The following is a 24363-nucleotide window of genomic DNA, read 5'->3' on the forward strand; positions in this document are numbered from 1 at the left end:
TTGAACCCAGGAGGCAGAGGTTGTGGTGAGCCGAGATCGCACCGTTGCACTCCAGCCTGGGCAACAAGTGTGAAACTCTGTCTCAAAAAAAAAAAAAAAAAAAAAGAAAGAAAGAAAAAAGGCATGAATTCTTTCTGTGAGAAGTATCTACCTTCATGAGATTGAAAGAGTGGCTTGGATACAGCATCCTATTCTGTTGAGATGTTTTTGTTTCTATCACACAATTTCTTTTTTAGAGGAAAGGAAGAAAATTGATTGCCTCCCCTACTTGGACTTTTTCAAAAGAAATCTGAAGTATTTCAGAGTACAGTTTTGGCTTTTACATTGCAAAACAGACTATTTCACTGGTATGAGAGGAATCCATAAATGGGTAACTATTTTATCTCCTGTCACAGAGGCTGGCTCAAAAGCAAATGTTCTTTAATTTTGGTTGATAGGATTATAGAATCTCAGAACTGGATGAGACACTAGAGAACAGCTGGTACAAAACCTCTTATGTTACCAGTGTGGAAAATGAGACTTATTTTTAAAGTAATGATTTGTCTAAGATCACAAAGAAGTTAGCAGTAAGTGGGTAGTGTGAAATAGCTGTTAAGTATTTGTACTCCTGACTCAGAGAACCCTAAGTTGGAATCCTGGCTCTGTGACTTCCTGGCTGTATAATCTTGGACTCAAGTCCTTTACTTTGTGTAATTTGGTTTCTTCAGTGGTGTTGTTGGGGATTCAGTAAAATAATCCATATTCAGTGCCTGGCAAATAGTAATAGCTCAATAAATGTAATTCTTGCCATTCCAAGGATGGCTCAGCTTTAACTAGACTGTTTTCTGTTCCCTTATTACAAATAAGTTACAATTCCTGCATTAGGTCCAGTTTCTGGTTTCATTTATTTATTTGTTAAACATTTGCTGAACATCTGCTGTGTACAGCAGTACTGGAGATACAAAGATGAATACACAGTTCTACTTTCCTTAATTGTGCTCAGTCTGTCATGGGGAGATGGCCCCATAAACAAATGGATCAGTATAGAAGCATGTACAAGGCACAGAGGCCAAGGGAGAGGTGGTATCCCTCCAACCTTGTGAAAATACTTTTAGGATCATTTTATTTTCATCTTTTCACTGTAAGATGTCTGCACCTACAGGTGTTTGCTCTAAGTATGAATGATTGCAAGGTAATTAACTGGCCCAATGGTTTTCAGAAATTTAGAGTTCTAATGTATTAAAACATTTCTATCAATATATGGCCTGAATACCCCTAAAATATCAGAGTTTTAGAATTTGGAGGAACTTGGCAGCCAAGATGGCCAAATAGGAACAGCTCCGGTCTACAGCTCCCAGCGTGAGCAATGCAGAAGACGGGTGATTTCCACATTTCCATCTGAGGTACCGGATTCATCTCACTAGGGAGTGCCAGACAGTGGGCACAGGACAGTGGGTGCAGCACACCATTCGTGAGCTGAAGCAGGGTGGGGCATTGCCTCACCTGGGAAGCACAAGGGGTTGGGGAGTTCCCTTTCCTAGTCAAAGAAAGGGGTGACAGACGGCACCTGGAAAATCGGGTCACTCCCACCCCAATACTGCACTTTTCCTACAGGCTTAAAAAACAGCACACCAGGAGATTATATCCCGCACATGGCTCAGAGGGTCCTATGCCCAGGGAGCCTCATTCATTGCTAGCACAGCAGTCTGAGATCAAACTGCAAAGCGGCAGTGAGGCTGGGGGAGGGGCGCCCGCCATTGCCCAGGCTTGCTTAGGTAAACAAAGCAGCCAGGAAGCTCGAACTGGGTGGAGCCCACCACAGCTCAAGGAGGCCTGCCTGCCTCTGTAGGCTCCACCTCTGGGGGCAGGGCACAGACAAACAAAAAGACAGCAGTAACCTCTGCAGACTTAAATGTCCATTTCTGACAGCTTTGAAGAGATCAGTGGTTCTCCCAGCATGCAGCTGGAGATCTGAGAATGGGCAGACTGCCTCCTCAAGTGGGTCCCTGACCCCTGACCCCCAAGCAGCCTAACTGGGAGGCACCCCCCAGTAGGGACAGACTGACACCTCACACCTCACATGGCCAGGGACTCCTCTGAGACAAAACTTACAGAGGAACGATCAGACAGCAGCATTCATGGTTCATGAAATTCTGCTGTTCTGTGGCCACCGCTGCTGATACCCAGGCAAACAGGGTCTGGAGTGGACCTCTAGCAAACTCCAACAGACCTGCAGCTGAGGGTCCTGTCTGTTAGAAGGAAAACTAACAAACAGAAAGGACATCCACACCAAAAACCCATCTGTACATCACCATCATCAAAGACCAAAAGTAGATAAAACCACAAAGATGGGGAAAAAGCAGAGCAGAAAAACTGGAAACTCTAAAAAGCAGAGCACCTCTCCTCCTCCAAAGGAACGCAGTTCCTCACCAGCAACGGAACAAAGCTGGATGGAGAATGACTTTGACGAGTTGAGAGAAGAAGGCTTCAGACAATCAAACTACTCCGGCTACAGGAGGAAATTCAAACCAAAGGCAAAGAAGTTAAAAACTTTGAAAAAAATTTAGATGAATGTATAACTAGAAAAACCAATACAGAGAAGTGCTTAAAGGAGCTGATGGAGCTGAAAGCCAACCCTCGAGAACTATGTGAAGAATGCAAAAGCCTCAGGAGCTGATGCGATCAACTGGAAGAAAGGGTATCAGTGATGAAAGATGAAATGAATGAAATGAAGTGAGAAGGGAAGTTTAGAGAAAAAAGAATAAAAAGAAATGAACAAAGCCTCCAAGAAATATGGGACTATGTGAAAAGACCAAATCTACGTCTGATTGGTGTACCTGAAAGTGATGGGGAGAATGGAACCAAGTTGGAAAACACTCTGCAGGATATTATCCAGGAGAACTTCCCCAATCTAGCAAGGCAGGCCAACATTCACATTCAGGAAATACAGAGAATGCCACAAAGATACTCCTTGAGAAGAGCAACTCCAAGACACATAATTTTCAGATTCACCAAAGTTGAAATGAAGGAAAAAATGTTAAGGGCAGCCAGAGAGAAAGGTCGGGTTACCCACAAAGGGAAGCCCATCAGACTAACAGCGGATCTCTCAGCAGAAACTCTACAAGCCAGAAGAGAGTGGGGGCCAATATTCAACATTCTTAAAGACAAGAATTTTCAACCCAGAATTTCATATCCAGCCAAACTAAGCTTCATAACTGAAGGAGAAATAAAATACTTTACAGACAAGCAAATGCTGAGAGATTTTGTCACCATCAGGCCTGCCCTAAAAGAGCTCCTGGAGGAAGCGCTAAACATGGAAAGGAACAACTGGAACCAGCCACTGCAAAATCATGCCAAATTGTAAAGACCATCAAGGCTAGGAAGAAACTGCATCAACTAATAAGCAAAATAACCAGCTAACATCATAATGACAGGATCAAATTCACACAAAACAATATCAACTTTAAATATAAATGGACTAAATGCTCCAATTAAAAGACACAGACTGGCAAATTGGATAAAGAGTCAAGACCCATCAGTGTGCTGTATTCAGGAAACCCATCTCATGTGCAGAGACACACATAGGCTCAAAATAAAAGGATGGAGGAAGATCTACCAAGCAAATGGAAAACAAAAAAAGGCAGGGGTTGCAATCCTAGTTTCTGATAAAACAGACTTTAAACCAACAAAGATAAAAAGAGACAAAGAAGGCCATTACATAATGGTAAAGGGATCAATTCAACAAGAAGAGCTAACTATCCTAAATATATATGCACCCAATACAGGAGCACCCAGATTCATAAAGCAAGTCCTGAGTGACCTACAAAGAGACTTAGACTCCCACACAATAATAATGGGAGACTTTAACACCCCACTGTCAACATTAGACAGATCAATGAGACAGAAAGTTAACAAGGATACCCAGGAATTGAACTCAGCTCTGCACCAAGCGGACCTAATAGACATCTACAGAACTCTCCACCCCAAATCAACAGAATATACATTTTTTTCAGCACCACACCACATCTATTCCAAAATTGACCACATAGTTGGAAGTAAAGCTCTCCTCAGCAAATGGAAAATAACAGAAATTATAACAAACTGTCTCTCAGACCACAGTGCAATCAAACTAGAACTCAGGATTAAGAAACTCACTCAAAACCGCTCAACTACATGGAAACTGAACAACCTGCTCCTGAATGACTACTGGCTACATAACGAAATGAAGGCAGAAATAAAGATATTCTTTGAAACCAACGAGAACAAATACACAACATACCAGAATCTCTGGGACACATTCAAAGCAGTTTGTAGAGGGAAATTTATAGCACTAAATGCCCACAAGAGAAAGCAGGAAAGATCCAAAATTGACACCCTAACATCACAATTAAAAGAACTAGAAAAGCAAGAGTAAACACATTCAAAAGCTAGCAGAAGGCAAGAAATAACTAAAATCAGAGCAGAACTGAAGGAAATAGAGACACAAACAACCCTTCAAAAAATTAATGAATCCAGGAGCTAGTTTTTGGAAAGGATCAACAAAATTGATAGACCGCTAGCAAGACTAATAAAGAAGAAAAGAGAGAAGAATCACATAGACACAATAAAAAATGATAAAGGGGATATCACCACCGATCCCACAGAAATACAAACTACCATCAGAGAATACTACAAACACCTCTACGCAAATAAACTAGAAAATCTAGAAGAAATGGATACATTCCTCGACACATACACCCTCCCAAGACTAAACCATGAAGAAGCTGAATCTCTGAATAGACCAATAACAGGCTCTGAAATTGAGGCAATAATCAATAGCTTACCAACTAAATAGAGTCCAGGACCAGATAGATTCACAGCCGAATTCTACCAGAGGTACAAGGAGGAACTGGTACCATTCCTCCTGAAACTATTCCAATCAATAGAAAAAGAGGGAATCCTCCCTAACTCATTTTATGAGGCCAGCATCTTCCTGATACCAAAGCCTGGCAGAGACATAACCAAAAAAGAGAATTTTAGACCAATATCCTTGATGAACATTGATGCAAAAATCCTCAATAAAATACTGGCAAACTGAATCCAGCAGCACATCAAAAAGCTTATCCACCATGATCAAGTGGGCTTCATCTCTGGGATGCAAGGCTGGTTCAATATACACAAATCAATAAATGTAATCCAGCATATAAACAGAACCAAAGACAAAAACCACATGATTATCTCAATAGATGCAGAAAAGGCCTTTGACAAAATTCAACAGCCCTTCATGCTAAAAACTCTCAATAAATTAGGTATTGATAGGACGTATCTCAAAATAAGAAGAGCTATCTATGACAAACCCACAGCCAATATCATCCTGAATGGTCAAAAACTGGAAGCATTCCCTTTGAAAACTGGCACAAGACAGGGATGCGCTCTCTCACCACTCGTATTCAACATAGTGTTGGAAGTTCTGGCCAGGGCAATTAGGCAGGAGAAGGAAATAAAGGGTATTCAATTAGGAAAAGAGGAAGTCAAATTGTGCCTGTTTGCAGATGACATGATTGTATATCTAGAAAAACCCATCATCTCAGCCCAAAATCTCCTTAAGCTGATAGGCAACTTCAGCAAAGTCTCAGGATACAAAATCAATGTACAAAAATCACAAGCATTCTTATACACCAATAACAGACAAACAGAGAGCCAAATCAAGAGTGAACTCCCATTCACAATTGCTTCAAAGAGAATAAAATACCTAGGAATCCACCTTACAAGGGATGTGAAGGATCTCTTCAAGGAGAACTACAAACCACTGCTCAATGAAATAGAGGATACAAACAAATGGAAGAACATTCTATGCTCATGGGTAGGAAGAATCAATATTGTGAAAATGGCCATATTGCCCAAGGTAATTTATAGATTCAATGCCATCCCCATCAAGCTACCAATGACTTTCTTCACAGAATTGAAAAAAACTACTTTAAAGTTCATATGGAACCAAAAAAGAGCCCGCATCGCCAAGTCAATCTTAAGCCAAAAGAACAAAGCTGGAGGCATCATGCTACCTGACTTCAAACTATACTACAAGGCTACAGTAACCAAAACAGCATGGTACTGGTACCAAAACAGAGATATATATCAATGGAACAGAAAACAGCCCTCAGAAATAACGCCGCATATCTACAACTATCTGATCTTTGACAAAGCTGAGAAAAGCAAGAAATGGGGAAAGGATTCCCTATTTAATAAATGGTGCCGGGAAAACTGGCTAGCCATATGTAGAAAGCTGAAACTGGATCCCTTCCTTACACCTTATACAAAAATTAATTCAAGATGGATTAAAGACTTAAACGTTAGACCTAAAACCATAAAAACCCTAGAAGAAAACCTAGGCGTTACCATTCAGGACATAGGCATGGGCAAGTACTTCATGTCCAAAACACCAAAAGCAATGGCAACAAAAGCCAAAATTGACAAATGGGATCTAATTAAACTAAAGAGCTTCTGCACAGCAAAAGAAACTACCATCAGAGTGAACAGGCAACCTACCAAATGGGAGAAAATTTTCTCAACCTACTCATCTGACAAAGGGCTAATATCCAGAATCTACAATGAACTCAAACAAATTTACAAGAAAAAAACAACCCCATCAAGAAGTGGGCAAATGACATGAACAGACACTTCTCAAAATAAGACATTTATGCAGCCAAAAAACACATGAAAAAATGCTCACCATCACTGGCCATCAGAGAAATGCAAATCAAAACTACAATGAGATACCATCTCACACCAGTTAGAGTGGCAATCATTAAAAAGTCAGGAAACAACAGGTGCTGGAGAGGATGTGGAGAAATAGGAACACTTTTACACTGTTGGTGGGGCAGTAAACTAGTTCAACCATTGTGGAAGTCAGTGTGGCGATTCCTCAGGGATCTAGAACTAGAAATACCATTTGACCCAGCCGTCCCATTACTGGGTATATACCCAAAGGACTATAAATCATGCTGCTATAAAGGCACATGCACACATATGTTTATTGCGGCACTATTCACAATAGCAAAGACTTGGAACCAACCCAAATGTCCAACAATGATAGACTGGATTAAGAAAATGTGGCACATATACACCATGGAATACTATGCAGCCATAAAAAATGATGAGTTCATGTCCTTTGTAGGGACATGGATGAAATTGGAAATCATCATTCTCAGTAAACTATCGCAAGGATAAAAAACCAAACACTGCATGTTCTCACTCATAGGTGGGAATTGAACAATGAGAACACATGGATACAGGAAGGGGAACATCACACTCTGGGGACTGTTGTGGGGTGGGGGGAGCGGGGAGGGATAGCATTAGGAGATATACCTAATGCTAAATGACGAGTTAATGGGTGCAGCACACCAGCATGACACATGTATACTTATGTAACTAACCTGCACATTGTGCACATGTACCCTAAAACTTAAAGTATAATAATAATAATAATAATAAAAAAGAATTTGGAGGAACTTTTTGTTCAGAGGCTCCAGCAATCTGACTAGGCTGAATAGTTAGGTCAACCACATTTCCCAGTACGTTTAGTCACAACAGGGTGACTAGTTCATTCATTCATAGTCAATTTGCGATTTCATTATCAGATTGAATGTGGAAAACCCAGTTTTATTTTTATTTTTTCTCTGTCTTTATTTTTTGACTTTTATTTTCGGTTCAGGGGTACATGTGCAGGTTTGTTATATAGGTAAACTTTTCTCACAAGGGTTTGTTGTACAGATTTTTTCATCATCTGGGTACTTAGCTTTGTACCCAATGGCTATTTTTTCTGATCTTCTCCCTCCTCCCACCTTCCACACTTAAGGAGGCCTCAGTGTCTGTTGTTCCCCTCTATGTGTCCATGTATTCTCCTTATTTAGCTCCCACTTATAAGTGAAAACATGTGGCATTTGGTTTTCTGTTCTTCTGTTACCTTGCTAAGGATAATGGCCTCCAGCTCTATCCATGTCCCTGCAAAGGACATGATCTTATTCTTTTTTATGGCTGTGTAGTATTCCATGGTGTATATGTACCACGTTTTCTTTATCTAGTCTAACAGTGGTGGGCATTTAGGTTGATTCCTTGTCTTTGCTATTGTGAATAGTGCTACAGTGAACATATGTGTGCATCTGTCTTTATAATAGAATGATTTATATTCCTTTGGGTATAAACCCAGTAATGGAATTGCTGGGTCAAATGGTAGTTCTGTTTTTAGCTCTTTGGGGAATCACCATACTGCTTTCCACAATGGTTGAACTAATTTGCACTCCCACCAACAGTTTATAAGTGTTCACTTTTCTCTTCAACCTTGCCAGCATGTTATTTTTTGACTTTATCATAATAGCCACTCTGACTGGTGTGAGATGGTATTTCATTGCGGTTTTGATTTGCATTTCTCTAACGATCAGTGATATTGAGCTTTTTCTCATATGCTTGTTGGCCACATGTATGTCCTCTTTTGAAAAGTGTCTGTTCATGTATTTTGCCCATTTTTTTAATGGGGGGAACATTGTTTTAAGAACAAGTTCTAATTAATAAATGCTTCCTAGCTTAGGAAGCAGATGCATGTTTTATAAGAGAAATCTGGAGTGCTAGGGGAGAACAGAGGATGTAAAGGTTGATTTTACTTGTTAGCCCAGGATCATGGAAGAACTTTAACCTGGGTTTGAAAGGTAAAAATAGGGGTTGGCCATTATGATGGATACCCCAGTCAGTGGAGTTTTATTAGTGGAAGGCAGGCTTCAGTAACAGTACACAGCCTGGCATGGCGGGTCCATGAACTTGTGGAGGGGGAGGAGGAAGAGACAGACAGGGTTGGAGTAAAATCATTAGGGCTATGACTATCATGCTAAGGAGGATGGACTTTGGATTTCATGCTTCAGGAGTTAGAGAATGGGTGTTGTTAAGGGGGAGAATTTCAAGAGCAAGCTTTCAGTTACTATCAGTGTCAATTAATTCTCTGCCTTTTGCACCTCTGCATCTTAAAGGATGGGGATATTAAACACACTTAATGCCAGTTTTTTTTTTGTTTTGTTTTGTTTTGTCACAATAGCTCATAGACATAGATCCTTAACATGAGAGTGCTTCATAAAAGTACTCTCAGGGAGGTCTCAGGGACATATAATGAGGGGCCCCAGTCTGATTATGGCTCTCAGGAATGTCATCTAAAGCACCTTGCTATTCTCATGCTGATCGAGAACCACTTTGACTTGGCTGCTGCAGCCTTGCCTTTGGATTGAATAATGATGTCCTCTGCCATTTTCAGAAAAGAAATGACCAGAACCTGCCATGCTGTGTTGGATTTTTTTTTTCCTGTAGATTTTTTTTTAAGCAGCCCGGGTAGGAAATGAGTAGTCTCTGTCAAGAGCCTTTACTTAGTTTAGGCTGAAGTCCAGGCATAAAACCATCATTAAAAGATGAAAACAGAGTAGTCACTTTTCAGGATTAACTGGTTCTGGGCTCTATTTGCGTAAGCAAGTTAATGAGCTGGAAAGTCTCATTTTTACAAGTGCTAAATTGTAATGGCACTACAGGGACAGAGTCTTCAGTGTTATTGATGTCTGTTCAAATGAGAGATGGAAATCTCATGGAATACCAAGGAAGCCTCCAATTTAAAATACATCTTCTAACTGTTAGCAACATCATTTCAATCCCAGCAAAGAGGGAGATGACAGAGAACATTTTTCATTTTGTTTATTGCATATTTTCCAGTATGCATGGATAATGCCAAATCACCAACTAGAAAAAGTATTTTATGAAATTTTTCTGTCCAAGATGGCTGAAATTTTTAAATAGAATTGTCTCTCTAGTTCCCTTACTGCCTTCGCATCCTCCCTCTTTCTCTCATTCTCTCTTCCTCCTTTCCTTTTTATTAAGCACCTAAAATATGCAAATAAAAATTTGTGACCAAATTTACAAAGAAAGAAAATGCAAGTTTTATTCTTAAGAAGCTCCAAGTCTATTGGAGAAAACAGATGTATAAAACACATAAGCAGATTATCACAGTGCAGCATGATAAAGATTTAGTACCAATTATGTACTGCCCCAAAAAAAGCTTCCCTAAGTTATTTGGGGTGAAAGTGGGTTTCTAACTTGTCCTTCGAAGATCTCTTGGAGACAAAAACAGAATGGTTCATCCCCTGGTGAATGTTTGATGAAAGCAAGCTTTATGAAGAAGGTACAACTAGCTATTCTTCCAAAACACATGGCTAATTGGATAATTGAGGAGAGTGAACGATTACCACATCTTTGTATCTGACTTTTAAAAGAACTTTTATGCTTATGTTTGCATCTGGCAGTGCCATCCTAGAAAGTCTTAGCTCTTTAAATCAAATGAAGGCCTAATTTAGAAGGGACTGAGCATGATCGCCTCTCACAGAATTTCATTTCCTGCAGGAATGCAGAGTATCAACTTCCAGACTGAATCCAAAATCCAGGCTAAGTTCTCCTGCATAAATAGCAATTACATGATTAAGAGTTTTGGCTTAAAAGACATTCCATGTGTTTAATTTGTACAGGCCCATAGGTTACACTAATTTCAAAAATCATTTTTCATATCACATCTAACCATGAACTCTAATCAATTTTCAAGCCCAGGAGGAAGCTACTATTATCCCCATTTTACTGCAAAGTGTCTGATGTTTGGGGAGGTTAAATGCTTGTGTTAACACCACTAGTCTAAGTATGAAAAAACTGGAAGTTGCCTTTCTTTCAGTTCTGCTCTCCACATGTGGAGCAGAAAAAAGAGGAGACTGAAATGGGTTAAGATCGGGGGTCCCAGGGACTAGCACCTGGCTGGTCATTAGTGACAGCCAGTGACATATTGACAAAGAAACGGGCCCTTTGGGTCATGTGAGAGTTATATATGTAATAGCAAACAAGAAAACTTCACAATACTGTAGAATTCACTCATTCAGTCATCTGAAAAATATTTTAAAATATCCTACTGTATACAAGAAACTCTTGTAGACACTGGGGTATAGCAGTGAACAAAAAAGACAAAAATCTGCTTTCCTCAGGTCACAGGCCAGAATTGGGAGTGAGACAACAAACAAATATATAGTATGTGAGGTGGAGGCAAGTTTTGTGGAGAACACTAAAGCTGAGAAGGGTGGCAGGGGTGTTATTTTAAATAGAGGAGCCAGGGAGCGCTGATAAAGTGAGAACTAAAGGAGTGAACATCTGGTCTGGGAAAGCTGTTGTAGGCAGAGTGGATAGCAGGCACAAAGGCACTGGGGTGGGAGCCAGCCTGGTGGGTTTGAGTCACAGCCAGGAGCCAGTTTGCAGGGTGGAGGGAACACAGTGAGGAGCTAAGGAAATGAGGTCAGCAAGGTGCCAGAGCCTGTCCCTGGGGCCTGCTGACCTTGGGCTTTGCACTCCGCTCAAACGGTGCAGAGGACTGATGTGAGCTATTGTATTTCAGCAGGTTTATTCTGACAACTACATTGAGACTATGCTGAAGGGGCCAAGCGCTGCAACAAAGATACCTGTTAGGAGGTCACTGTGTTAGTCATGGGAGGGAGACACAGTTCAATGAACCAAAATGATAATTCCTAATATGAGACATGTGATCTTGTCATGGACATCAGTGCCTCTGTCTGGAAGATGCCTACCCACTCTTTTCTGTTTCATCTTCAGCTCCTGGATATTGGTGTTCTGCTGATCCTTCATACTTTACATTTCACTGCATTGATTACCTGAACTCTGCAAGAGATTTTGGACTCCAAATCAAAGATCAAAGCGTCTCGGGTTAGTCATTTGATCTTGGCTTTTGAGGGCTCATTTGTAGAGTGGTGAGAATAATATCTAACTTGCTAATCTTTCAGAGACATTCTGAGAGACATATGCAAAAGAAACTTGTAAATAAAAAGCACTGTACAAATTAGGGGTGTTCATCTACTTCATAACATTACTGTTATTTTCCTAATGATGCTACAACAATCTCCATTCCATGAGCATCAATGTGAACCATCTATAACCAATGCCTTTTCTTTGTCCCCCAATCCCTATTGTTTCCTGAACTTATTCATGTTTTTTTCTTTTCTTTTTTTTTTTTTTTCCACAATGTGTGTCTCATTTGTCCTTCTTTTTTAAACATCTGAGTCCAGGTCCTTGTAGGGTGATATTGAGGCCATTCAAATAACTGTTTGGGGAACTTCCCTGCATCCTGTGTTCCACACTCTCCCCCAACAAAATCTAAGTTCTCTTGGCCCAGCAGTTGGTTTCCTTCCCAATGCAATCTCTTCCTCTTCTTCCAATCTCATTTCTTCTGGTCTGGTACATGAACCTCATGGTTCCAGGATTTACTTACAGTCACCCACCATATCTTATGTTTCCCTATTTCTATGGTTTGGATTAACCACTTCAGTTTGAAATAATCTCCCTTTCTTTCCTCCTGTGAAAAACTATCCAATCTTTCCTAAAGCCTTTTCTGTTGCTCCTACTAATTCCTCTGTTACTCCTAGTACCCTAATTCCTCACTCACTGAGTCACTAAATGTTTGTGCCATATTGCTATTACTCACCTCCTTGTGTATTCATGCCTTGTTTCACAGTAAGACCATCTTTAGGTAATCCTCAGTCCTGAGCACAGAACACTAATTATTCAGAAGGTGAAGTTTCTGGGTTCCAATAACTTCCTGTAAGTATTTAGGTTCCTATAAGTATCTGCAAAGTCAGCATGGTTCTTGAAACACAAAAGGTGATTCAGAACTAAACAGACTAGGTTTCAATCCCAGATCCCCCAGCTGCTCACTGTGTGATCTTGGATAAATTTCCTAACATTTCTGAGCCCAGTTTCTCCAGCTTTAAAAGGGTTATAATAGTAGCCCTACCATATGGGATTGCTCTGAGAATTGAAAATACTTACGTAAAGTGCCTATCCAAACTGGTCATAGGAGTAAATATTCAATAAAATAAATCCATTATTATAATTATTACTGGTATTTTCATAAAATAATTGTCATTTGCTGTGAGTGAGCTTCCAGACTCACTTCTTGCTGGGCTCAACTTCCCCACTGTTAGATTAAGGGAGCTGAACTAGATCAGTGTTTTTCAAATGCTTTAAAATTATGCCCCTTTTACTTCTTTAAAAAAACCCCACATTTTTCTTTAGTGTCATTTAAAATTAAAAAGTAATTAAAATATTGCATTTAAAAAGGATGCAATAATTAGGACAAACATAATCATTTTCAAATCAGAACCCAAAGATGGAACTCAAAGAATTAGATACCCTCTCATTTCTTTTCTAGATCTAATATCTGGCCTAATCCTAAAATTTTTGAGGAGGAGAAAAGCTCACCTATGTCTAATTTTTTTCTGTTGTGAAATGCAACTAGACTTTGGATGGCTGGCATCTTTTTTCTCTCCAAAATCTCTCTTTACATAAAAACCTTATTTCCATCATTTAAACATACATGGGGGCCGGGCGCGGTGGCTCAGGCCTGTAATCCTAGCACTTTGGGAGGCTGAGGTGGGCAGATCACTTGAGGTCAGGAGTTTGAGACCAGTCTGGTCAACACGGTGAAAACCCATCTCTACTAAAAATACAAAAATTAGCCGGGCATGGTTGTGGGCACCTGTAATCCCAGCTACTTGGAAGGCTGAGGCAGGAGAATCACTTGAACCCAGGAGGTGGAGGTTTCAGTGAGCTGAGATCGCACCACTGCATTCCAGTCTGGGAGACAGAGGGAGACTCCATCTCAAATAATATTAATAAAAATAAATAAACATACATGGGGACCTTGGAGTTTCTTTCTTCCTCTCTATTATTTGCTAGCACCGGCCCAGCCCTTGCTCTGAGGAACGTTGGTGCACATTTTGACCATCAAAAATCCCTCCTTATAGCATGCTCTGTAACTGGCACCTCTCTTCGAGTTTGAAGTAGTGGGAACTGTGGACTCTGGAGAGTAGAAAAATTTACACATGGTAAATACTATTGATTTTTCTGGCCTGGAGATTAATTTAGAAAAAATGAATCTGTTGTTAGTATGAAGGTGATGTGCGATGATGGAGAAAGGAAGGGGGCAGAAATCAATCCCTGAGAGCCGCCAATAATGTACTACCATCACTATCATTTTGACAGGTTTACAATCAAATGCTATTGATTTCTCATCAGCCTTTTCAGTTAGCTTCAGTGGGTGAGGTTTCTGGGTTTCGAAAAATAAAGGGTTTCTAACAGACTTTTTTTGCTTTAGCTTTTGCACCCAGGAAAGAGCGTTGTGAGTTGCTGAGTCAGCCTTCACTTGTTGTGTTTTTGTGCATCGCAGTGTGGCTTGATGGTGAGGGAAGGAGTTAGTATGGAGGGAAGCATCTGTGTGGGATCCAGGTAAGCATCTTTGATGAAAGGAACAGTGTCACTTAGAGAATGGGACTTTCCCAAAGCAACAGTATACAAGCAAGGTGAACCTGAGGGCTTTGGGGTAGAGGCAATTAGTAGGTGACTAATCGTTGAACACATGCCACGTGATGATGCCTTACCTGTGCCATCTCATTTACATCTCATAATCTCCAAATTACAGATAAGGAATTGAAATTCAGAGTTCAACTAATTCCCTAGGCTACACATCTGAATAATGCAGCTGGGATTTGATCTCAAGACTTAGAAATTGTTTCCATTTTTTCCCTAGAACTTTTAGTTCATTCATATGTCACTCTCAGTGGTGGGTGGTGAGTTGTCTGGCTCATCAATTCCAGGGTTTTGGATGAACTGGAAAAGACTTGAAAATTGGCCTTTTTCTTAGAGTGGCACAAAACTCTACCTCCTTGTCCCTGATCCCAACTATTTATATTTGTAGTTCCTGCTGCAGGTGGTAGGTGTCTTGCTGCAGTAAGTGCTGCACCCAAACCTGTTGATGATGATGGCTCTTGAACTTGGCCCACAGATACACATCATAACAGTGACAACAAAATGTATGGATTTGTCTGGTGTACATTCCTGCTAGGCACTAATGGGAATTCCCTGCCACTTGGGCATTTATTTTTCTTTTTTTATTTCTCCTTGTGAACCCTAAGTGTGTATTCAGAAAGAAATAGTTCTACTGAAGCATTTCCCCCTCCTGATGGCCTTTTCAGACTTCAAATTCGGATAAATTCTTATAGCACACTAACAATAGTCACTAACTAAGAGAACCCGGATTCCAGGCCCTAAGCACAGGTGTGCTATTTCTGTGTTGTGGGAGTGAAGGGCACTAAACATGGATCTAAGGGAATGAGTTGAATGAGTTCTAGTCTTGTCTCTGCCACTAAATTATTTTATAGCTTAGGGCAAGTCCCTTATTTTCTCTAAGTATTGCTTTCCTCATCTATAAATAAAGGGCTTGGAGTGGAGCAGGGTTCCCAAATTTGTTTATGTAGTGCAGCAACAGGAAATTTGGGTGCTTTGTCCCAAATGCAATGAAATTATTTAATTCCTGTATACCAACAGAAAACATTTTTTTCTAGAAAAAAGTCTTATTTTCTACACTTATTTCAACAGTTACTCACCTTTCTGAATCTCAAATGAGAATGCCACATATTTTAAAGAAATCACATATAAGTCTGATAAAAATCACCTAGGTTTACCTAGCGTATACAGCATAAAGGGTGAGCCTCCCCCGCTGAGTAGAGACACTTGATAACAGGTATGATATAAAGCAATGAAATTTTTATTTAATTTATTACTTGCCAGCAGACTAGCTGTAGTATGAGCTAAAAGTTTAAGAAAAGTTGTGTGAGGAAATCTTATAATGGAGAAAATTCAATTTTGGAGCTTTTATTTTTCCCCAGCAAGAGCTGGGAACATACCTCATGGGTTTGTTTATAGAAGAGAATGTGATAATGTGTGTAGAATAGGTAATTTATTGCTTGACATGTAGTAGGATTTCCCTTAGGGTGATCTCATTTGATTCCAGTGACAGATCGTCTTCGCTGAACTCTAAGTTCCTTAGAAATATAAGGATTAGGGACATTTTGAGATCCCTGCCAGAGCTGACATTCTCTGATTCATAGATTGGTTTTCTCCAGGGCAGTAAACAAAGACTCCTGGGAGTCAGGAGTAGGGATAGGAGTGGGGGTGGATTTAAAGATGGGATGGGACCCTCTGGGTAAGCAACTGTCAGGATTATATCCATCAAGGCCTTGTCTCAGTCCGTTGATTGCGTAAAGACAATTCTCTCCGACATTCCAAATTCTGTGATGTCTGCTGATTATACACAATGCCATCTGTCAGCTCTGTAGCTGGGCCCCTAATCTGTGTGAAATTACTTGAGAAGAAAAAAAGAAAGAGACCCAGCAACTTTGCATTAAAATAAACCTAGATGTATGCAATTGGACAGACATCTTGGTAGGCACTGGAATGATAAAAAGTTGATTAGCAGACTTCTTACCCTCAAGGCAGCATAACCTAGTGATGGAAACTCATGTGAATACACATCTATACACTTATGACCTCCAGGGGTAATAACTCTAAAGCAGGCACAAAATGCAAAGGGTAGGACATTCTTATTTTGATGTGGGAGAAGCAGTGGTGTCTTTCCCAGGTTGAAGCTTTAAATTGCTGTGTTTTTGCCCCATCTTCTTTGTCCCTACCATGGAGATTGTGAATGAGTGTGTTGAGATGGAGACTCTGTGGGCTCAGCTACCTGTGTTTGATTACGAGACTTTCCATCCAACCTGTGGTGGACATGTAGCATAGGTGAGAAACAAATCTACATGAAGCCACTGATGCTTAGGGGTTGTTTGTTCTCATGGTGTCACCTAGCCTTTGCTAACTGGTACAGCCAGAAGGAGATTTTCTCTTTATTTACTCTCAGCTTCTACCTACCCAGCTCTTAGTCCTTAACCTTAAGTAACCTAGATCTTGCTCTCTTCATTCCTTCAACATGTCTTGCAGAAAGGAATGCCAAGGATCTCCTATTTCCCAGATCATGGAGAGTTTGTCAGAAGTTATCCGACTTACATTCTATAGTATTTGGTTTTGTAAACCAATACAACCTTGGAATATTTTTTCCCTTGGCTTCTATAGGACTACACTCTGTGAAGTATTTTGAAGTAAAGAGCAGGGAATAAATCCTGGTGTGGTATCCTATTAATATAAAAAATATTTATAAATTGTTATATCATCTTCAACATTTTTTGCAATTAATCAATAGTCTTAAATAACTTTATTGGCTGAGTCAAATTGTACTCAACTATCTCTGGTAATGGGTAGTAAGTATTAAAAGGTTCTAAACAGGTTAAATTTTAAAAAAGAACTTAAACTAAGCATATTGATAGCTAATTTCAAAATGCTCATATTTATTCCTTATTAATGTTAAATACAGATAATTATTTTATTTGCTAATTATGTAATAATGAGTACAGACTATTTTGAAGGTAACAAAACAATTTCTTTTATTACTATCATATTTATAACCTCATTGATTGTACATGTCAGCAGATCACCAACATTTTCATTATATAAGAAAAGAAAGAGTCTGAAAAATAGAGAATGGTTTTGTCATTGTGAAAATCCTCCAAATATAGGGAAGCTGAGCTGGAAACAATTAGCCTGCACTTATAAAAGTGTTTGAGATAAAGTGTTTCTGTTCCCTAAAACAAAAAAAAAATACCAAAAAAGGACATGGAAATGTAATATATTCATTTTTGTGTGTTGCAAAAGAATGCCTCGATTTTTGTCATTTGTTCACTTTTGGAAACCCCATCCCTTTTATTTCTCATTGATTGTTCTGGTTTACCATTTACCAGGTTTTCTCAGTTGCACAAGTACATACACAGGCTGGACCTGTGTGGCCCCAAAACTCAAGGAAAAACAAAATATTTCAGCCAGATATCCAACCTGCTCTGCTAGATGTTCAATATATACACATATGAGAACATGAAACCTGTTGGCTACATAGGTATATTTTGATTCTAATGCTTACCTTTAAATTTGTGTTTTAAATGTACAATTTAAAATAACCTTTTATTCTATTTAGCTGGGTCTGCTGATTGGAGTTTTCAATAAGCTGCTTGGCAAGACACACCAGGTTGTGAATGCAAGGAATAAACTCTCCTACTGCTTTTTCAACCTTTACCAGCTGAGATTCCTAATCTTTGGATTTGACTTGCTCAATGTTCTAATCCTTTGTCTCCACTCCATCATGTCCCTTGACAACTGATTTTATTCTTCATCTACTATTTAGGGCTTCCTTTCTCTCTTCCATTTGAGTCTTTATCTGCTTTTATATTTATCATTCTTTATCCACGCAATTTTATTTCTTTTTGGTTTTTCTTGTGCCTTAACAACCCTCAGAGGAATGCTCCCTCTCTGTGCCCCAACAGCCAGCCAAGTAAGTGACCACGTGGGATACAGTGAAAGCATAAGGCAGAAGAAGTAGCTGAAATTTCACGGGGACTGAAACTGACCTAGCAATCTTTAGCCCAAGACCCAGGTACCTGAAAAATTGTTCCTGTCCCTTCGAAGTAAAAGATTCTGGCTCAAAACTCCTCTTGGGAGGTCCCTGGTGCTATCAGGAAAGGAAAGCAAGTAGGGCTGTTGCTTTGCAGGTGTGCTCGGAGCTAGAGCACATAACTGGGAGGAGTCAGCATCCATGAAGCCAAGAGGGTCTGCCTTTGCCAGGGCTACCTGGGCAAACTTCTGGGATCTTAAGTCATCAACACTGTAGCTTGTGTCTGATATTCCAAGTCTGTGGAGTGTGTATCCTCCTGTATCGATGTGTGTGTGTACATTGGGTGACTCTGCATACATGTGTACATGTAGCGGTATGTGCAAACATACTTCTATATGGGCAGGTATGGGAATATGTGTGCATGGGTGTGCAGATGGGAATATATATGCGTGTATGTTTGGGGGCAAGTATTGCATATCCTGAGACTCAGCACTCAGCAAATATTGGTAGAGTAAATAAATTATTCCGTTTATTCAATTGCATAAATATTTATAGAATAATTTAATGATAATCAGAATCATAATAACTAATAATAATGGAAAAAAGGAAAAACTTCCTCTAGAGTATTTGTGAGAAGGGAAATTTGCCTCCGTGTCTGCTCAGGAGTTGTCCCTGAGGCAGCTGCTGCTTTGTAGAAATATAAATCCACCCTTGCTCTTGTTGCTTTGAGCCTTTATTCACTTTCTCATGCCCAATACCTAGAACTTTGGACCACTCTTTTCTTTCCGGTAGATATTGGTGCTACCGTATTGACTTTGAGAGACATTTTATGTTGAAGACCCCTTTCCCTTACTGCCTGGCTCTTAACTCTATATAACTCTGCTAATACATATGTGCTATGCTATCAAAGACTATTTACTTTGGGGATAATTAATGGTATTTCAACATTGAGAATAAGACCCTTAATGTTAGATACTAAATAGATTGTTTTCAGCAGCAAAGGAAGGAAAATATGTACAGGCGTCTTGTTTTAGAAAAATATTTCAGAGAAATATTCACTCTCTTTATCCTTCACAGTGTGGGTTTCATACCTCACCAGGGAAACTCCCTGTCCATCTACAGGGATTGGTCTCTGTCTGGATCCATCCTCCTTCATCCACCTCAGCAGGCAGCCATCCCATCTATATACAACAGAACCTATATCCCAAAGCCCAAGATGCTTTATCAAGATCAATACCATATGGATCTTCTGTAGAACAGCTCAGGGTAGGTGTTTGTACCCCAAGACTGGTCATTTTCATGTGTCTCTACCAGTATGAAGTAAATACACACACCCTCATTCTTCCTGGGGCCTTCTGGTCTCATGTGGATAAACCTTGGACTGAACCCACAACATGTGCACACACTACTCTCAGGACAGATAATAATTATCAGAGACAGTGCAGTCCAAATAAATGTAAGGTAAATACTTTCCTAAAGTTTGTTAATCTACAAGGATTAGTCTTGCTCCCAAGGGTGGTACTATTTAAATTATGAAGCACTTTTCATTTCTTTTCTCTACTTTTCCCTTTTCCTCACATGCATTGGTCTATGACAAGGGACCCACTTAAACATATGACATGGGGTTCTTAATAATGTCATTCAAAACAGCTCTCATTGATCTCCAATAACTCTTAATTAGCTATGCAAAGACCAGGAGCATCCTTTCGATTTATAGTTTTACCTTGTACTTGCACCAGCTCAAATTCTCAGTGTGGGCTTCTTCACTAGTCTCAGTGAGGGGGAAGGGAAAACTGTAAAGATGTATTTTCACATCTGCAGGGAACAGTGGGAAACTGGGGAGCAGTTTCTTAATACTTCTTATTATAGTAATAATTATTCTTATTTCATGTAATAGTTTATAATTTACAAAGAACTTTTACAGCCCTCTGCACCTGAAAACATAAAAACCTTATTTAAAATAATAAAATGATTTCACATACACTATCTCACTGAATAAATTATCTAGGACCTATATAGCAACAGCAATTCTCTCCCTAAAAGAGTAAAGGAAGATTCATCTAGGGCCCTTGGAGTGTGTCTTTCAGGAGGAATAGTTGAGGGGTAACCGCCTTTCACATCCACTTCTAAGGACAGTCCCATAATTTCTTATCAAGTGGCCTGTTCCTTTATTGGCAGTTTTGACTTGACCTTATAGCCATGCCTCTCATTGATCTCTAATCCATATTCTGTGAAGATGCTAATAGGGAGGAAATAAGTCATCACCTGAAGAAACAACCACCAACAATCTTTTTCATTCTGTGCTGTGGTCCCAACTTCACTGCCCTTCCGAGCTATATGTAAGAGTGAAGGGAGCTAGCTGGCTGCCTTTATTTTACTTCTTAGAAGGTCACCAGTTAGATACATGGAAAGATTCATTTCCCTCTTTTAAATGAGGTTTTACAAATATTTAAACCGTCTAGATTGCCTTTTACATGGCTCCACTATGCAAAACAGCATCGATGTGGCACGTAGTATGAAGAGGTCTATGGCCAGTCAGACACACAGGGAGCAGGGAAGGCTTTTATGAGCTTTATAAATTTTGCACCTTTATACATTTAATAAAGAACTGTGTCTAAATTATGAGAATGTTCTTGAGGATGAGGCATGGGTTTTTAGAACCTTTAGTATCTGAGGATATTTTAACTGCAAAATAATAACTTGACTGGAACTTCTTTGAGTGGGTAAGTAGTAAAAATGACAAGGGGCATTCAGAGATGTTTTCATTGTATCCATTCATCATCTGAAACTTTAATACTGTGAGGATTTACTGAAAGAATAACATACACCTATATATTAAATGCTGGGAGTGTTACAACTTTGAGTGTTCTTGGAAACTAACTATCCAATTACATATGTTCCTCCAGAAATTCAGCTGAGATTACTGGCAATGGACTTGATAGAAGTGATTTCAGACTATTTCTTTTTGCAGACAATGGCTTCTATGTTTCCTTTTGCTTGCTTTCTAGTACAGTTTATGGATTAGTTATAACTCTGGATTATGGCTGTGTAGGATTTTCTGAGGGTAGGAAATTCCAGTAGAGTTGCCTGTGAGAGAGGAAAAGCAGAAGGCTCTCTTTGGACAGTACCTACCCATGAGCAACATTGCAATGTCAAAATTAGCTAGCAAATTAAACACATGATTGAGTAGTGAAAAGACCAGTTTAAATCCAAAACAACAACAAAGGAAAAACAGAGCAAAACAACACATGGGTTTGAGTTATGGCTCTGTCATTAATCCCGTAGCCTTGGCAAGCCATATTCCTTCCCTACATCTCAGGTCTCTAGTAGACAATAAGATGAATTCTCAGTCACAGCATAATTGTGAAAATAACTAAGAGGACGAATGTACAAGTTCTTTATGTATTACAAGTTACTATATAATTGCTAATTTCACTCAAGTAATGCTAATTGAGGTCTTTCTGGGTACTAAATATTGTGTAAAACACTGTATTGAAAAAAAAAGATGGAAAAAGACATAGTTTCTACTTCCAAGGTGCTTATAATCTAGAACGATATTAATGTTAGTTAGCATTTACAGGACACTCTGTACTCAATACTGAGTGAAGCATAATTTAAAACTTAAACAAGAATAAACAGGAGCCACATACAAAAGAGGCTTTGGGTAGGCTAATTATAAAAGCTGAGTTTGCATCTGACCTAATAGAGTTTTGGCCAAGTTCCGTGGAAGCTTTAGAAAAAGCAAAAGACACAGTGTGTGTAAGAATCATACTCCTTTCACTAAAGAGACTCTAGCAAGGATCTGTGGTGTGTGCACCACCTGCATGGGGGCAGGGAGCTTAAAACCTTTACCACTAGCTACTCATGTGTACATTCCAGAGCCCCACAGTGGCTATGTCTAGGTCTACCTGGGTGTGGTCAAACTATAGTGTGTAAGCATTGCAGGCTTCCTTGTGACCTCTGAGGGAACATCTGCATGGTTGGTCATGAATTGTGCAGCCTGCAAAACTCAGTGGTAACAATGGCCATGATAACGACTATATAAGTCTTGTGCCCAGCAGAACAGAGCTTATAATGGTGTCTTAAAAACAATTTATTTGGGGACTACTAGAGTGGGGAGGGAGGGAGGTGAACAAGGGTTAAAAAAACTAACTTTTGGGTACTATGCTCAGTACCTGGGTGATGGGATCATTCACAACCCTCGGCATCACACAATATACCCAGGTAATAAATCTGCACATATACTCCCTGAATCCAAAATTAAAACTTAAAAAATTATCAAAAAATAGTTTCTCATCTAAGATTCTTTAGATACTAGATATCTTAATCTGGAAGCCACAGGTGCTAGGATCTGGGTTAGATATGGTTGAGATGGTGATTGATTCAGTCTAATATCTGGGGAAAAACATGTATTTGAAGGTATTATCATTTACTTTTTATAACTATGCATTAAGCACTATTATTATTCTCATTTTAAAGAGCACACCTAGCCACCTAGATAAAGTTAAGTGAGACACATATGGTCTTATGCTTTGTGTGGCTGGGTTTCCAATACAGGTCCTCTTTTCGCCATCACATAAGTACATACTGTGAGAGTGCTAAATTCTGCTTTGGGAAGTTCTGCTGGGGAGGTGACTTGCTTAAACAACCTCCAAAGAATGATGAGGCACCCTGCAGAAATGGGAATGGCCACCTCAGGGACAGGGACCCAGTTGGGCAAAGGCACTAGGACAGCAGCCAGCAGGTGCGGACGTAAGAAGGTCTGTGTAATGTCAATGGGTGGTGTCAGAGGGTATGAAGCCCAGGGTTAGGCATGCCTTGGTTTGCCATTTTAAGGAGTCTGCCCTCTATACTATATGAGAGGGGGATTCATTAGAGGTTGTTATGTAGGGCAGTGACAAATTAGAATTTTAAATTTAGAAAGATGAGACCTGAGGACGATAAAGGATTAACACTGAAAGTAGGGAGAACCATGCAGAAGTTGAAGTACTGGAGGATAAAGGGAGAGATGACTGATGATTTGTAATCTCCTCCTTCTTGACATTTACATAATGGCGTAGCCAGAAGGTAGTGGGTATAAAATGTTTAAACAGAAACGCCTGAGCTGCTACATCTAGGAAGGGTGCTAACGGCATAATACAGGAAGTGTGATGGATTTTGTTTTCGAACACTGGGAGATTCGTTTTCAGTTTGGAATCAACCATAATGTTACTTTACCATTGCACTCTCCCATGCACACATATACACACACAGTGAAGGCAGAACACAGTGTTGGTATGTGTAGAAAGAGACTGCAATCTCCATGACCTCTCCAAAATAAATACATGTGTCTCACCTTTCAAAGATCATATTTAAATAAATGTACTTGATGACGATGCTACATTAAATGTGAACTTAAAACAATTACAGCTACAAACAGAAATCTTTGTATTGTTATTAAATGCCTCCTCTTAAAGTGAAGTCACAGCTCTAATGTAGGTTATGTGGGACAAGAATGGTGTGTAACACAGAGAAGATCAACTATAGGATCTGAGCAATAAAGGAGATAACTTATTTTTAGTTGAGTATTTTTTAATGTAACTTAGGAGAATTGTTAAACTGATATTAAGACCACGAGGTAATCTTAATTAGCTAAAAGGCTCAGCACCAGATATATCAAATAATGGCTTTGTTTTCATGAATGAACAATAATTTTAAAAATAGTGCCATACTTAATAATTTAAAATGTCTATAATGCTTAAAAATAACCTGTTAATAATGCTAGCTGCAAGATACTGGACGCCCTAGGTTACTTCACTGACGATAAGTCATAGACCAGTTTGCTGGATAGTTAACTTGTCTACCTTGGAATGACTAATTGTCCCAACCCCAATTATATTATAACAAATGGCCAATATAACAATTTACTGAAGGGCCTATTCGCATAATACTTAGTCCACAAAAAAAAATCTTTTTTGTTAACCACTTAGAAAGTTTATGGCAACTATTCATGTTTTACTGAGACTAGC

At 39.4% G+C, this 24363-nt stretch overlaps 1 long non-coding RNA gene across 1 annotated transcript in view; it reads left to right on the forward strand.

The window, feature by feature from the left end:
- Positions 1 to 24363, forward strand: part of LOC117979080 (uncharacterized) — a 1348572-nt gene that overhangs the window by 264238 nt on the left and 1059971 nt on the right. The window contains exon 6 of the long non-coding RNA XR_004669720.3: positions 11626 to 11736. This is a non-coding gene — a long non-coding RNA (uncharacterized LOC117979080). The remainder of the gene's footprint in view (positions 1 to 11625; positions 11737 to 24363) is intronic.

The sequence above is a fragment of the Pan paniscus genome, chromosome 12, assembly GCF_029289425.2.
Source record: "Pan paniscus chromosome 12, NHGRI_mPanPan1-v2.0_pri, whole genome shotgun sequence".
Taxonomy (NCBI): Eukaryota; Metazoa; Chordata; class Mammalia; order Primates; family Hominidae; genus Pan; species Pan paniscus.